The sequence below is a fragment of the Nannospalax galili genome, unplaced genomic scaffold (genome assembly GCF_000622305.1).
Source record: "Nannospalax galili isolate Female #2095 unplaced genomic scaffold, S.galili_v1.0 scaffold77, whole genome shotgun sequence".
In the NCBI taxonomy this organism is placed as follows: Eukaryota; Metazoa; Chordata; class Mammalia; order Rodentia; family Spalacidae; genus Nannospalax; species Nannospalax galili.
The window spans coordinates 3,459,719-3,475,562 of NW_008341457.1; the positions used below are offsets into that span (position 1 = coordinate 3,459,719).

A 15,844-nucleotide genomic window follows, 5' to 3' on the forward strand; every position below is an offset into this window, starting at 1 on the left:
TTCTGCAACTCAGGAGTAGCCCCACATGACCTGTGTTTGGGCTCACCCTTTTCCTTCAGTTCTCCAACCTCAGGCCCCACTGTGGGGACCAGGGGGAGGTGTGCAGATCTGCCTTTTCAGGGGTGTGTGGCTGGTGTCCTGGCCTCTCCCAGCAGAGGTAGGCCTGGGCTGGGTGGATCTCAAACTTGTCAGACTGGTTTGCCGCCCCCCCCAAGTCTTGGCACAAGCAGGAGTCCTGAACAGGGGCTAGCAGGATCTGGCCCTGTGCCCTGGGACCCAGAAGTGTCCAGACACAGATCCTGAGACAGTGATGGACAGCTGGGGACACCAAGAAGTCTGCGGCAGGTGGGCAGGGTACAGGAGGGGGCGACTGGTGTCTGGACTGGATGAAGCTAGCTCAGGAGAGAGTGCCGGGTGGAAAAAGAAAGACCGAAAGATTTGGTCAGAAAGAAACAGAAGACAGGAAGACTGGGTAGGGGGCAGATATAGTTTTCTACACCTGCTTGTGCCTTAGTTTCCCCTTCTGCACACAGGAAAACCAGCTGGACTTGAGAATGGGAGATGAGGCATGGGGGAAGGAAGGAGGAAGAGGCGGTGTTGGGGGACCCCACGAGGGGAAGTGGGTACAGAAAACAGAAGTGGTCAAGGGTCGACTGTGAAGGAGGATGGGCTCGCTAGGCAGCCTGGGAACACTGGGACTTTCCAGAGTATGGGGGAACAGGAAGTGAGTCCCCAGTTCCCTGCCCACTCCTCTGGGGCTGGGCCAGGCAGCTCACCTGTTCTGCCACAACTGCCCAGCCCTGAAAATCTGTGAGGAGCTGCAGGCCACTCCCCCATGCTCCACCCCAGCATGCCTCAATCTCCAGCACTGGGAAGGTGAGCTTAGGCCAGAAGCGAAACTGAGGCTGAGGCCCAAGAATGTCCTTAGCAACTGCCTGCAAGGCCTTCTGTCCTTTGAAACGTGCTGTGTCCGTGGCTCAGTGGTGAGTGCTTGTAGCTATTATGAGGTCCTGGGTTCCATTGTTGGCAGAATTAACTAAAAAATTTGTTTTGGAAACCAAAACTGAACTGGTCTGGGGTTCACTGGGTGGAGTGCTTGTACCTCAGTTTATAGAGTGCTTATAGCTCCATTGGTAGAGTACTTGTAGTTCAGTTGGTAGTTTATAGCTTAGTTAGTAGAGTACTTGTAACTCAGTAGAGTACTTGTAAGTCGGTAGAGTGTTACAGTTCAGTTGAGGGTCACACAGCTAGACTGTGATCCTGCACCCAAAACTGGACCATGAACTTGAGAGTCAGGTCCCTGCTACCCTCCAAGGCTGACTCCTGCAATTCCTTGGAAATCCCCGAATCTGACTAACTCTCTAGACATCTCCAACTTGGCAGATTCTTGCAGGCTGACAGGGCTGGACCCACCCCAGCCTGGGCAAACTGCCCCCATTTGAGGCAAAATTACCCACAGAGACCTCGTGGCTTCCCAAGGTGGACGTGGCAGGGGTCACATCCATGCTTGTCCTTTGGTGACCTGGGGCCAACTCCAGGACTGTCGTGTGCCTCCAATTCTTCCCCTGGGAAAATCAGGTAACTCTATCCATGATCTCAGAGGACCAAGGTGGGAGCAGGGCTGGGTCCACCTGTGTGGAACTCAATCTCCTTGTGAATCTGATGGAGAGGATTCATTGTGTGTATGTGAAAGCCAAGCTTGCTCTTGTTTCTCAGTGGCTGTCCACCTTGTTTTCTGAGACATGGTCCCTCCCTGGCTTGGAACTGTATTCTCCTGCCTCTGCCTTCCCAGTGCTTGGATTACAAGCACACACTGCTGCACCCAGGTTTTTAAAATTTTATTACTTATTTATTCATTTATCTATTTTTACTTTATGTATATGAGTATTTGACCTGCATGTAAGTGCACCACGTGTGTGTAATGCATGTGGAGGACACAAGAGGGCATCAGATCCTCTGGAACTGGAGTTAGGGATTGTTAACTGTCATGTGGGTGCTGAGAACTGAACCTGGGTCTTCTGCAGGAGCAGCCAGTGCTCTTAAATGCTGAGCCACCTCTATAGCACCTTATTTATTTATTTATTTATTTATTTATTTATTTATTTATTTATTTATTTATTTATAGACAGGATCTCCCTGCAGCCCCTGCTGGCTTGGAACTTACTATGTAGCCAGGTCGGCCTCAGTCTCACAGAGATCCATGTGCCTCTGCCTCCTGCGTGCTGGGATGCCCACCATGCCCAGCTGATACTGGCTTTTGAACAGCTTTTCCTTCACCTAAACTGCCCTTCTTCCTGTTTGTCTGTGGCAAACTCCTACTTGAATGCCCAAATTTGAGCCTCTATATCCTTCCTCTGCCCTGCGGTCTCCTGGGATAGCTCCTGCCTGGTCCCCTCCCCTGATGGCCCATGTGGGGAATCTGTGTTCCTGGCTCTCTCCCCTTGTCAGGGACTCCTGAGTTATCTCAAGGGCCTTTTGTTCAGTGCAAGGCTGGGCACAAAAACAGGTGTTAGTAGAGTTCACTGACGTTATTTACTCACAGAATAGTCTAATTTCAGGGGTTAAAGTGAATGCAGGAGACTCTGGTGTGGTGGCAACCTGGGGTCTGAACATGTGACATCTTGTTGGTGTTGGGGATGGTGGCTGAGTTGGCCTCGTTCACCATTTGTGTCCAGTGACCTAGCACTACACTGAGAAAGGAGACAGATGAATGAAAAGTATTGGAGGTGGGGGTGAGAAAGGGCTTGGGGTTGTGGTGCCCACCTTTGAACCTAGCAGCCAGGTAGGTGGATCTCTGTGAGTGTTAGATCGAGGCTAGCCAGGGCTACATAGTGAGTTCCAGGCCAGCCTGAGTTATATATATATTTAAAAAAAAAAAGGGGGGCTTGCATTTGTTCTGGCTCATTCAAAGGGAGGAGGGCAGGGTGTGAGGGGTCCATGGGACATGTGTAAAGGCCTGGAGGAGAAACTGAGGAGTTTGAGGAAGGGTCACATAGTCGAATGGGGTCAAGTTCATTCCTCTGAGTGTATGGCAGGGGAGGAAACTGAGGCAGGTGAGGCCGTCAGTGCTCACTGGGTTCCGTGCAGCATCCCCTGGTGTTGGCTTGGACACTCAGGGCTCTGCCAGCCCCAACCATGCCCCCAAGAGACCACGCCCACCAACCGGCCACATAAACCCCGCCCCCAAAACAAGATGTCCTGCCCTTGCGGCCCCGCCCCCTCACAGGAGAGGAAGTGAGGGGGCCGCTGCCAAGATGGCGCTCAGAACCCGGAAGTGAGCAGCGGCCGCCCAGAGGCTCCGAGAAACTGAGGCGCCGCGGACTCCGCGTCTGCGTCTGAGGTGAGGCGCCGGCCCGCGACCCTGTCGTGACCCATGGTGACCACGCCGCGACCCCCACGACCCCTACGTTCGCGGGTCGGCTCGGGCTCCGGGGTTCTCACCAGGGTGGGGTTTTTCAAGACCATGGGGAAGGGAACGAACGAGGCGCCGCGACCCCGGACTCCTGACCCCGCCCCCCCGCGACCTATGACCCCTCCCGCGACCCCTGACCTCGCCCCCAGCCTCGACCCCGTTTGTGAACCTTGACCCCGCTTTCCCTGTTAACCTCTAACCCTGCCTTTTCCCCCCACCTCATTTCCTAGGGAACCCTGGCTCCTGTTCCCTGTGACCCTCCTCCCCCACTGCCCCCTGGGAACTTTGACCCCCAGCTTACTCTGTCCCCTGTCCTTAAGGTGAACCCTGACCCTGGCCTGTGCTGCTGAGATACCCTCCCTCCCTGGGATCCCCACCCTTGCCCGGGACCCTTGATCCCACTCTTGGGTCCTGGGAGGGAACCCTGAGCCTTTCCTTCACATTAACACTGCACGCCTAGGGAATTGATCCCTGGGGACCCCCCATTCTCCTTGGTGAAACTTCACCTCACTGTGGGGACTCCTGTTCTCCTAGTGAACCTTGACCTCACCCTGGGGACCCCCATTCTCCCTAGTGAATCTTTACCTCACTGTGGGGACTCCTGTTCTCCTAGTGAATTCTGGCTCTGCCTCTGCAAAGACCCCAGTCACTCCCATGGGAACCCTGATCACTACCTCCCTGGTGACCCCTGTCACTGATTCTGGTCCTGGGAATGAACCCCGACCCATGCCCTGTGCTGCAGTGCTCCACCACTGGGAACATTCACCCCAGCCTCAGTGGTGACCCCTAACTCTCTTTTCTGTGGTTCTCTGTCAATCCCTGCCCCACATTCTTTACTGACCCCTGACCTTTCCATTGTGGTGGTCTTTGTGTCCCCTGGTGACCTTAGACCTGCCTCCCTCACCTCCTTACCCCTTCCTGCCTGTCACCCTCAGTTCTTTGGTCAGCACCCCAGCTTTTCCTGTCACCAACCCCCCTCCCCCCAGCTGTCCTTTCCCATCCATCCTGCCTGCTGGCCTGGCCCTCTAGGAGGAGCTTCCTTGATGGGTCCCCTGGGTGGGTGGCAGTCACTCTGATAGCTGACCCCACCATGCCCCCAGGTCTGCACTTCACGTGGGGGTGACACTGAAACCAAGATTCTAGGTAGCTGAAGTGGGCACTGCCACCCCAAGTCCTGGGACAAGCCTGGTGCCTGGGCAGAGACTTGGGTGGCACCCTGGATGTCACGATTAACACTCTGAAAAGCAGAGGGAAAAAAAAAAAAACTGTGTGTGAAGTGGCTGGGACATCCCCAGGCTCTGCTTCCTGGAATGCCTGTGGATCCCGCCTGCTCGGGAGCGGCCTTCCTGCCCAAGACCGCGGGTGCCAGCTGCTGCACTCAGTGAGTGGGGAATGAGTGGGGTCCCTGGCTTTGAGGGTGTCACAATGGCTGGCAGTTTTGAAAATGGAGTTTTCCAGAGCACTGAGGGACCCTGAGCTGATGACCTGACCCTGATGAACCCGTTAGATGTGTTGCCAGGAGCCTGGCACAGGGTGTGGTTCCTGGAGAAGCGTGGGGCTCCTGTTGGGGTGGGCAGCTGGCCCCACTGGGTCCCTGGAGTGTGGACAGGCCCAGGTGGAGGTGAGCACAGGTGCAAAGATAGAAACTGAGGCAGGGAGAGTTTCCACTGGCCCAGGGCACCCTGTAGCCCACACCCTACCTGCACACCCCTGGCATCAGCTGGTACCCCTTGAGTGGGGTTGGCAGAGAACACAGACCCAGGGACAGAATAAAGAGGTGACTGTGTGGCTGTGTGTCGTATCCATCGTGCCCCCCCCCCCCGCAATATCCAGCAAGGGTGGGATGGGCTACTTCCCTGTTGGGGGTGTGTGACATTTTCTGAAATTGTGTGTGATGTTTGTTTACAGGCTGTGTGGGGAGGGTAGTGTGTTCAGCAAGGGGCACAGCTTGAGGACGTGGTGACCAACACCTGGCCTCTCCTGGCCTGTCCCTGTGCGCTCCTGACTGGCTGGGCAGGTGGACCCTAGGACAGTGCCAAGTCTTCGACTCAGAGGGTTTGGAATGAAGAGCTGATGTCCTCAGAGAGCCCTGGGGAGGGTGACAGTCACCTCTGTTCACCTTGGGAGGGATGGGCACCTCTTGTGGCTGTGGCCATCAGAGGACAGAGCCAGTTCCAGGTGAGACCATGGTAGTGCTGTGGGTGCCGGGTAGTTAACAACAGCACAGCATGGTCAAAGACCCAGACAGAGGCCACAGTGTGCTGATCTCAGTGACAGGACATGCCAAGGACAGTAGACTTCAGGGAGGGAAGTAGACTATCATGGCAGCTGAGGGGATGGGGTGATGGACCCTGGAAACAACTCACTTTGGGGGTGATGGAATGTTCTGGTACTAGAGATCATGTTTGTAGGATCCGAGTACATTGTAGACTTTCCACAGGTGAACTTGGTATGTGAGTGTGAACCCCCAAAGCAAGGCCCACTGTGTCCATCTGAATCCCAGGACTGCATGGTTAGGATGGGCCACTGCCTGGCCTGTGGCCAGCTCACACCAGGGACACTGCAGAGTGACTCTCAGGTAGTGCTGGCGTGACATGGGTGCCCTAGCAGTGGCCTGGGGATCAGCCATGTGTCCTGGCCTCTTGCTCCTAGTGGCAGGCACCCAGCCCTGGTCCCTGTGCAGCCATGACCATACCTGTGTTGTCAGAGGACAGAGTGCCCCCTGGTGTGGGCAGGGTGTGGGGGCAGTGGGAAGGTGCTGAGTGCTGGAGCAGGCAGTGGCTGGGTCCCCGAGTGTAGGCACTGCCCAGAGAAGTGACAGGTGGACAGAGGGTCAGATGCAACGCCCCTGGGTGGCTACAGGCCTGTCCTCCAGTGGATGGCCCCCTCAGAGCTGGGTGCCTGCCCTTTGCCCCATCTTCTGTCCCCAGATGCTGCATGTGACCTGGTGGGGAGGCCCTGTGGGTGCCGGGCATGCTGTTGGCTGCTGCCCTCTGGACCTGCACCCCCATCCAGGCAGTCTGAGATAAGCAGATTTGAGGTCCCTCCCTCGGCACTGCCCTGTCCTGTCCCCAAGGGGGACCCATCACAGAGTGAAACTGAAAGAGGTGGTGGCTGGGATCTAGCCAGGTCCCACTGCATTTCGAAAGTGACCTCACCAGTCCTGGAGGAAGGCAAGACAAGTCACTTGAATTTCCGGGGAGTCCCCACCCCTGCGGAGTCAAAAGCCACAGACTCAGCACAGGTTGAGGGTCCTGGGAAGGCAGCAGGCCTTTATGGTACTGATTGACTGACTAGGGTGGGGTGACTGTGCCAAGCATACCAACAGGTCAAAGAGAAAGTCCCCAAGCAATGACCACCCTCCCCGACTGTTCTCTGTCTACCCTGGAGCTCAGGGTGGCCCTCTGCAAGTGAGGTAAACTGAGAAAAGCCTCCTTTCCCTGGGCAGCCTGCATTCTGGCTGCCAGATCGGTTACCTGTACCCTGATCTCTGATGAGGGTGGAGTAGAGTGGGATGCACATGCACTGAGGGTTAAGTTTGGGGGATGGGGACTACCAAGAGTGGATGTGCCTGGTTGGGAACCTGTGAGGCTCTGTGAACCAATTTAGAGTCCTGAGTCTTCTATGCTGAGCCAGTAAGGGCTGGGTGTGTCCTGGGTGCTGTGAAGTGTGGTATATGAGCCTGTGCCCTGGCCTATGGGTGATGTCTGAGCTTGGCTGGATATTGGCTGGGGAGCACCTGGGCACAGGTGTCCAGGAACCCTGGAAGATGCCCCCAAAATTCTGGAGCTTGACCCTCTCTGAGCCTCAGGTGGAGGTTGGGGACTTGGATGGTGTTGGGGGTATCCTCTAGCTCATATCTCTGCTATGGCTTTGTGGGAGGCTGGGTGTGCAGCCTGCAGTGCCCTCTTTAAACAGCCAGGGACTGCCAGCCCCAAACCTTGTCTAGGACTTCTGAAAAACCAGCCCTTCTGGATACCCTGGGCTGCATTCCTCTCTCCTGCCTGGCCTAGGCTTCCCCAGAGCACCGCCCTCTTGCTTCCTCTGGAGGTTGGGGGAGCTCCGAATGAGCATGCTACTTGGACTCTGGGCACCCCACTCTCACTATTCCTTGGCTCCCCTCACCCCCAGCTGTTCATGAGCCTTGCCTTTGAGTCACATGTCTGCCATTGACTGAGAGGCCATAAATGGCCTTGGGTGGTGTTAGGATCTCAGGTCTGGCCCAGAGATCCATTAGAGTACCAGACCAGTTCACAGTACCAGACCTGTGAACTGGTCTCCATAGCATGGGACTGTAGATTTCAGGTTCTTGTGAGTCCTGGGTGACAGGCTGGGGCTCATTGGGCAGAGCACTTCCCTAGAATGCATGAGGCCCAGGATCCATCCCCAGCACCCCATAAACCAGGTGTGGTGGTACACATTTGTTCTCCCAGCTCTCTGGAGTGGAGACAGGAGGATCAGGAGTTCAGGATCATCCATGGCTATATACAGAGTTTTTGGCCCCTCTGGGCTACAATAAGACCTTGTCTCAAAAATGAAAAAAATAGCATATGTGTCTCAGGAGCCATCAGTATAAAGGCCTCTTTTCACAGTGGGCAGAAAAGAGAGGAGACCAGGGGCAGGAGAAAGGATAGCCCATGCAGGTCTGAGACCTCAAGTCAGGAGGTGCTGGTTGCCCTACCCTGTTCACAGTGGAGATGGGGTCCTCTGAATTCAAGGCCCACACACTGATATCCTGCAGAGGAGGGTCTCCTCCTCACCAGCTGAGTGCCCATGCTGTAACCCTGTGGGAACTTCCTAGCAGCCTGGAGGCCCCTGTGCTTCATGCTGCCAGACTTGCCTACCCATCATGGTAGAGAGAAAACAGTGTGCTATGGGCTGCTGTGTGAGGACACTGGGGCCCCTCTTCGTGTGGCCTGTCCCTGTGGCCCAGCCTCCACTCTCCTCTGGGCATGGGGGACCATTTACACAGGGACATGGGTCTATTGTGTTGCTCTTAGGCTTAAGCTTGGACTGAGGGAACCCCAAGGTGGTGTCAACTGTGTAGGACCCAGTTGTGCCCAACTCCAACCATCACTCAAGTTTTCTCAGGGGCACCAGCTTCAAGCAGGCATGGCAGCATGGGGTGGGAGAGACAGTGATCACTGACCTCAGAGGGCCAAGAAATCAGAGGGGGTAGGAGTGGCTTAACATCTGCTTAAGGAAAGAGGATCTGGGGGCCAGAGGAGACCAAGCTCAGTGCCTCATAAGCCTTCTTCTTTAAAAAAAAAAAATTTTTTTTTTGTCTTTTTGAGACAGGTGTCTCCCTGTAGCCCCAGCTGTCCTGGACTCACTATTTAGACCAGGCCTCTGCCTAGGATTAAAGGTGTGCGCCACCACGCCACCACAATGAAAAAAAAATTTCTTTAACTTATTTTTATTCTCTATGAGTGTTTTGCCTGCATGTATATAAGTATATACTTGTTATGGACAGTTGTTAGCTGCCATGTGGGTGCTGGGAACTGAACCCCGGTCCTCTGCAAGAGCAAGCCAGTGTTCTTAACCACTGAGCCATCTCCAGCTCCACACTGAGACACTAGACCCACAGATCCTTGACAAATAACGATGCCCATGTGGAAGATGTGTGACCACCACAGGGACTGTCCACTTGTGTCCATACAGGCAGAAGATTAGAGGATTAAAAGACCAGCAGAGCTCTATGTGCAGTGGCGGCTGCTGTCCAGGCCACTACCTTAAGGAGTCTCCTTGCCCTCCTAGAATGCAAAACTGTGCATTTTAATGGTTGGAGCAAGGCTGGGGTCCCCAAGACCCAGGCTGAGGTCCATACCTCACCTCTGGGATGGGCAGGTATAGGCCAGGGGACCTGGGGATGCTGTGGATCTTGAGGCTGCACAGCAAGCCCACAGGTCTGTCTTGCTTTGTTTATTATATGGTGATTGTCCTTGGCCAGCCCTGATGGCACCTGTGGGGTCCCACACATGGACCTCACTCCTCAGATGAGGGGTTCCTTCCCATGGTTGTAGTGTCTGCAGGATGGGTTAAGGGCCAGGCATAGTGGTGCATACCTGTCATCAAAGCACTCTGGAACTGGAGGCAGAAGTTCATCCTTGTCTACATAGTGAGTTTGAGGTCAGCCTGGGCTACATGAAATCCTGTGTCAAAGAAAATACATAGCCGGGTGTGGTGGTGCACAGCTTTGATCCCAGCACTCTAGAGACAGAGAGGCAAACTGATCTCTGTGAGTTCAAGGCCAGCCTGGTCTACATAACAAGTTCTACGCTAGCTGGGGCTACAGGGAGACCCTGTCTCAAAAAGACCAAAACAAAACAAAACAAACCCCATCAGCTAAGCAGGTGGCCACCCTCAAAAAGTGCCCATCTTGAGGTGATGTGTGGTTTCTGTGGGTCCAGCTCCTGTGCCCATTCCCAGGTCTGGTTCGGTGACAGGAATCAGGTGTCTGCTGTCCCCTCTGGGTCTTCAGCTTCATGGTGACCCCTTAAGTCACCCCCAGCCTAGCCCATCTGTGGAGCACCCCCCCGCCCCGGCTATGGGATCTGCCTGTCATATAGTTAACCCAGAGGTCACCAGATACTGCCCACCAGGCCTGGTTCACCCTGGGCTGTGTCCAGGTTGGGCATTCTTGTAGTCATACCTGTGCAGGGCTGCAGGGTCTCCTTTCTGGGGCCCCTCCCATACCCTCTTCTCCTGGAGCATCTAGCTATCTCCCCAGCTCTGTGGAGGAGGCCAACCACTGGGCTAGATTGGGGGTATTGTAAGAGTCGCTGGACAGCCCCCCTGTCCATTCCTGGCTCCTCTCTGCCTCTGTCAGTTTTGGAGTGTCCAGCACTCCCTCCTGTCTTCCCCTTGGAAGGTTCTGGAAGGCATGGGTGGGGAATTCCACTGGAAATCAGGGTGCTATGTGGATCCCCCACACTGTGACCTCTAGAGTGAACCGAGGAAAGGGCTGCAATGGCTGAGTGACCAATGTTCCCCAGAACTCAATTCAATGGGGAGGGAGGGCAGCCCCCACCTCTCCGTGAACTCAGCTGTGGGGCACACCTGGTCTGGGGGTCTCGCAGGCTTTCTCCATTGAGTGACTGCAGTGTAGATATTGGGGTTGGAACTAGAAACTAGATCCAGACCCTTTGTGCAGACCAGAGGGCCTCCCAGTTACTCCCGGGGCATCCTGTCCTCATCCCACTGCCTTCTGTCAACCTGCTGTGATACCCTGTGCCTTGGGGACTCGGGGACCAGGCCAGCCATTGGCCTCTGCCTGCTGTTGGCATGTGGAGCTACTGTGATTCAGGGGCCTCTGGGGAGTCTGGAAACCCAAGGTCATGGCTGGGGCCGGCTGCTTCCAGGGAGTTGGTCACAGGTCAGGGCTACCCTGTGTCTCACAGTGAGCATCCCATGAATATCCTCAACTAGAGCCGTGCAATCTACGTGGCTTGAAGCCACAGGCATGGAGGGTCCTGGAACCTCAGGCCTACCTCTCCTGGGCCCCACTTTTCCCAAGGTCCCACTGACCCAATTAGTATGTTAGTTCACAAACCACCACAGGGCCAGGTCCCCACACTTGAGCTGTCACCTCAAATTCATGTTATCAGCTGATCATAATATAATCCTTTGCTGGCACAGAGACTGTTTCCAGTGATGTGCCCAGTTCACCAAGCCCAGGAGTCACTGGTCCTCAATCCACTCAGACCATTTGAACGTGCCCCCACAGGTAGCCACCTGTCTGCCTAGGACCCCACCCCCACCCTCAGGCAGGGCAGAGTATGTCTGCAGCTCTTCAGACCCAGCCACATCTACGCACAGAGGTGGAGAGCTGTTGCACTGGTCCCTGTTGCCCCATGGTAGGGAGAGATCATTCTGACTTTGAGCCTCAGTTCCCTGTGTGTCATGTGGGTAGAATAAACCCTGCAGAGCCCTGCAGGTGGAGGAGGATGTCAAGCCACCTCACTTTCCTCTACATGGCTTATTCATTTTTTTATGTGTGTGTGTGGTGTGGCGGGGGGGATTGGGACAACTTGTAATTGGTTCTCTCCTTCTACAGGGTCTGGGGTTGGAACTCAAGTTGTCAGGTTTGGCAGCAAGCTCCTTTCCCCACTGAGCCATCTCTCCGGCCCCTACCCACCTTATTTGCTGGACTCTGCTTCCTGTGGCTGGGGTAGGTTTTAGGGTCCTCAGGCAGGCCACGCTAGTAGCTCCAGTAGGGCCTCTGTCCCAGTCTTCTTAGCCATAAGATGGGAGGGAGGCAAGAGAGATCTACAATGTCCCCCTTGGGTCCCAAAAGGGCAGACAAATGGGGAGCCTTGCTCTCAGGCACCTACCTGTCTCTGCAGCCACAAGAACCAGCTCTGCTTTAGTTTGACCTCTGCCAGTGGCAACCCTGTTTTCCTCTCAGCAACCCCCCTCCCATGCTTCTCTTGAGCCCTAGGGGAGGGAGCCCAGACCACAGTATCAAGAGAAGGCAGACTCAGGTGCATTTACCACAGCTGCTAAGCCAGGGCAGCCCAAGGTCAAGTCTGTGGTTTACTGAGAAGCTGCCTGCCCTGAGGGGCATCCAGGTTCACTGTCCCCAAGAGTGGTCACAGCCCAGTTGGACCTAGGGGATAATGTGGCTGCACGTGGGCTCTGCAGCTCCTGGGAGCAAGTGTTAGGCACATCTATGTGTGCCTGCCCCGGCACCCTTGGAGGGGTCCTAGCCCTGTCTGTGGAAACCAGATTCCTTGGATGCCATGCCTGAGCCAGGAGGTTGCAGGCATGAGGCCTAGAAGAGGATCTGGTTTTGGGGTTCTTGAGGCACTGTCTAGGATGAGGACTGCATCTGTCTAGAAGCACCTGGTTCTAGATACCCAGCAGACTAGGTTCAGTTGGTAGAGTGCTTATAGCTCAGTTGATAAAATGTGCAGAGCACTCACCCAACACCCACAAAGCACCCAGTTCATTCTTAGTGCCACACAAACATGATAGCACACCCTGTCACCCCAGCCCTCTGGAGTTTGAGGCCAGACTGGGCTACATGAGACCCTGCCTCAAAAAACAAACAAACAAACAAACAAACAAACAAAAAAACGACAGCTTTGGACATTTCTAGCTGCCCCGTGCTGGGAGGATTTGGTATGTGTGGCCTCTCTGCATGTATCCCCTGTGTACCTGTGTGGTATCAAATTAGCTTGGCTCTGCAGATGATCAGACTTGCTCACGGTGGTGACAGATTGTGACCAGGCGTTCCATGTACTTAGTCCTGCTGGTTATGGTGTTGCAGGGTGGACCATGTCCCTGTTTACCTCCTGCCCATGTTACTCTCCCTCGTAGTTCTGTTTATGCCAGTCGCCTGGGTTTGTGTGGCTATGACCAGAGCTCTCTCACTCAAGCCTAGTGTGCACTAGAATTGTAGGTTTGGGATTTGGGTGGTGGACTTTGCACATGTTAGGCAACTTTAAAACTTTTTTGGGGGGGTGGTTATGAGATAGGGTCTCCCTATATCCCCAGTTGGCCTAGAACATGATAAGTGGACTAGGCTGGCCTCAAACTCACAGAGATCCGCCAGCCTCTGCCTCCCAAGTGCTGGGATCAAAGGTGTGTGCCACCACACTAGACTATCATTTTTAAGTATCTATGACTCCTGTTTTCATCACACTTTTTTTTTCAATCACACTGTTTTTAAAAAGAGAGAGAGTGAGCTGGGAGGGTGGCACAGGCCTGTGTTCACAGCTTCTCAGTAGGCTGAGGCAGGAGGATTGCACATTTAAGACTAGCCTGGGAAAATGAGTGAGAATTTCTCTCAAAAAAATTGTTTTTCAGGGGCTCAGTTCACCTCTGGCTGCCATGGTGTAGGAGGGTGAAACCCAGGCCCCAACAAGCAAAAAATAAAATTGTCTTAAAGTTTGTATTTCTTTTTTTTTTTTCCTTCTTCCAGGCATTGTGGTGCACACCTTTGATCCCAGCACTTGGGAGGCAGAGGCAGGCAAATCTCTGTGAGTTTGAGGCCAGCCTAGTCTACATAGTGAGTTTCAGGCCAGCTGGGGCTACAGGGAGACCCTGTCTCAAAAAGACAAAAATAAAAAATAAATAAATAAAGGTAAATAAATAAAAAGACCAAAAAATAAATAAAATTTGTATTACTTTTATTTTATTTTATTTAAATATTTCATTTATTATTTTTTATGTTATGTGTATGAGTGTATTGCCTGCATGTATGTGAGTGGACCCATGTCATGCAATGCCATGGAGGTCAGAAGAGGGCTTTGGATTCCTCTGGAACTTAACTTCAGTTAAGGATGGTTTGTAGCCACCATGTGGGTACTAGGAATTGAACCTGGGTCCTCTTCAAGAGCAGTCAGTGCTCCCAACCGCTGAGCCATCTCCCCAGCCCTAAAATTTGTATTACTTTCTTTTTTATTTTTTTATTTTACGTGTATGCATGTATTGCCTGAATGTAAGTAAGTGCACCTGTGTTGTGCAATGCCCACGGAGGACAGAAGAGGCTGTTGGATCCCCTGGAACTGGAGTTATAGACAGTTAGCTGCCATGTGGGTACTGGGATTCAAACCTGGGTCTTCTGCAAGAACAACCAGTGTTCTTAAATGCTGAGCCATCTCTCTAGCCCCTTGTATTACTTTTTTTTTGGGGGGGGGTCTTTTTGAGACAAGGTCTCCCTGTAGCCCCAGCTGTCCTGGAACTCACTATGTAGACCAGGCTGGCCTTGAACTCACAGAGATCTGCCTGCCTCTGCCTCCTGAGTGCTGGGATTAAAGGCGTGTGCCACCACGTGGGAATATGTGTGAGTCAGTGGGCACTTGCAAGTGGAGGTCACATGTGTAGGTCAGAAGATAACTTGTAGTGTCGGTCTCTATACCACGTGTGTCTCAAGGATTGAACTTGTGTTGTCAGGCTTGTCTACAAGAACCTTTACATGATAAGCCATCTTGCTGGACCCTCAAAAGTTTAAAAAAGTAAGCTGAGGGCATGACTTGACAGAGTGACAGCCTAGAGGCCCCCAGTGAGGGCCTGGGGGCATGGCTCAGGGATACAGTGACAGCCTATATTCCCCAGTGAAGGGCTAAGGTGTGGCTCAGGGGTAGAGCTACTGCTTAGAATCTTCCTGTCCCCTCCCAGTGACTCCTCCTGGTGACTTCTGGTCTACAGTACCTCCTGCCCACCTTCAAGAGATACAGACCACCTTGCCTGGGTGTCTTGCATCTGCATGGACACACCTGTAATTATGTTTGCAGTTTGTACCTTCCTGATCAGTCCCCCACCCCTCATGCAATTGTGGTCCTGGAGATTCCCCTAAGGCTGATATTATGTGCAGAGCAGAGTTTCCCCAACCTGGGCTCTGTTCATTGGCTGGTACTGCCAGGCCTCAGAGCGAGTGACTGTGATGACCCTGCTAGATAGCTCTGGAGGTATGTTTGGGCACAGCCAGGCATCTGGGACCCCCAGGTCTCTAATTTGCATCATCCAAGCCTTACAAAACCCAGTGTTTCCTGTCCTGTTCCATCTCAGGCCACTCAGGGAGCAGTAGGCTTGAAGGTGTGAGAGCTGGAGGCAGAGGGGCCTTGGGTTGCAGCCATGGCAGGAGTTGAGTGCCAGCAGATCCCTGGACACTGGATACCCACTTTGCTGGGGAACCTTAGAGAAGATAACGTAGAGCCAAGGGACACTTCAGGGGACCTTGGAGAAGGTTGCACAGAACTACGGACACCCCAGGCCCTGAGACACACAGTTGCTTCATGTGCTTTGTTTTAGGAATTTTCCATTTGTTGGTTTTTTTGTGGGCTTTTTTTTTTTTTTTTTTTTTTGGTCTTTTTGAGACAGGGTCTCCCTGTAGCCCCAGCTGTCCTGGAACTCACTATGTAGACCAGGCTGGCCTTGAACTCACAGAGATCTGCCTGCCTCTGCCTCCTGAGTGCTGGGATTAAAGGCATGCACCACCACACCGGCTAAAAACAATATTTATTTTATTATTATTGTGTGCACACCACAGATCACCCATAGAGGTCAGAACTCTTTACAGAACTCTCCTTCCACCATGGGTCCTCGGGTTCAAACTCAGATCATTAGACTTGATGGCGAGTGCCTTTATCCATTGAGCTGTCCTGTCTACCTGCCTGTTTGTTTGTTTGTTTTGAGACAGAGTCTCCCTGTAGCCCCACCTAGCCTGGAATTTGCTATGTAGCCCAGGCTGACCTCTGTCTCCCAGAGATCTGCCTGTCTTTGTCTCCCCAGTGCTAGCATTAAGGGTACCACCATCCCTGGCCTCTTTTTATTTATTTTTAATTTAATTTTTAATTTATTTTTAATTTAATTTTTTGGTCTTTTTTGAGACAGGGTCTCCTTGTAACCCCAGCTGGCCTGGAACTCACTGTGTAGACCAGGCTGGCCTTGAATTCACAGAGATCCATCTGCCTCTGCCTCCTGAGT

General features: G+C 53.4%; 1 protein-coding gene and 1 pseudogene across 5 annotated transcripts in view; both read left to right on the plus strand.

Moving 5' to 3' along the window:
- Positions 1-1,562: 1,562 nt before the first annotated feature.
- The window catches only part of Sbno2 (strawberry notch homolog 2), a 47,165-nt gene continuing 32,883 nt past the window's right edge, over positions 1,563-15,844 (plus strand). For 4 of the 5 annotated variants that reach the window (XM_017799124.2, XM_008837181.3, XM_029565459.1 and 1 more), the window contains exon 1: positions 3,194-3,340. The gene's annotated coding sequence lies outside the window, so the exon portion shown is untranslated. Of the gene's footprint in view, positions 1,579-3,193; positions 3,341-15,844 lie in introns of those variants that run through there. The other variant, XM_029565458.1, reaches the window with a different exon arrangement.
- Positions 13,185-13,282, plus strand: LOC115071054 (annotated as a pseudogene).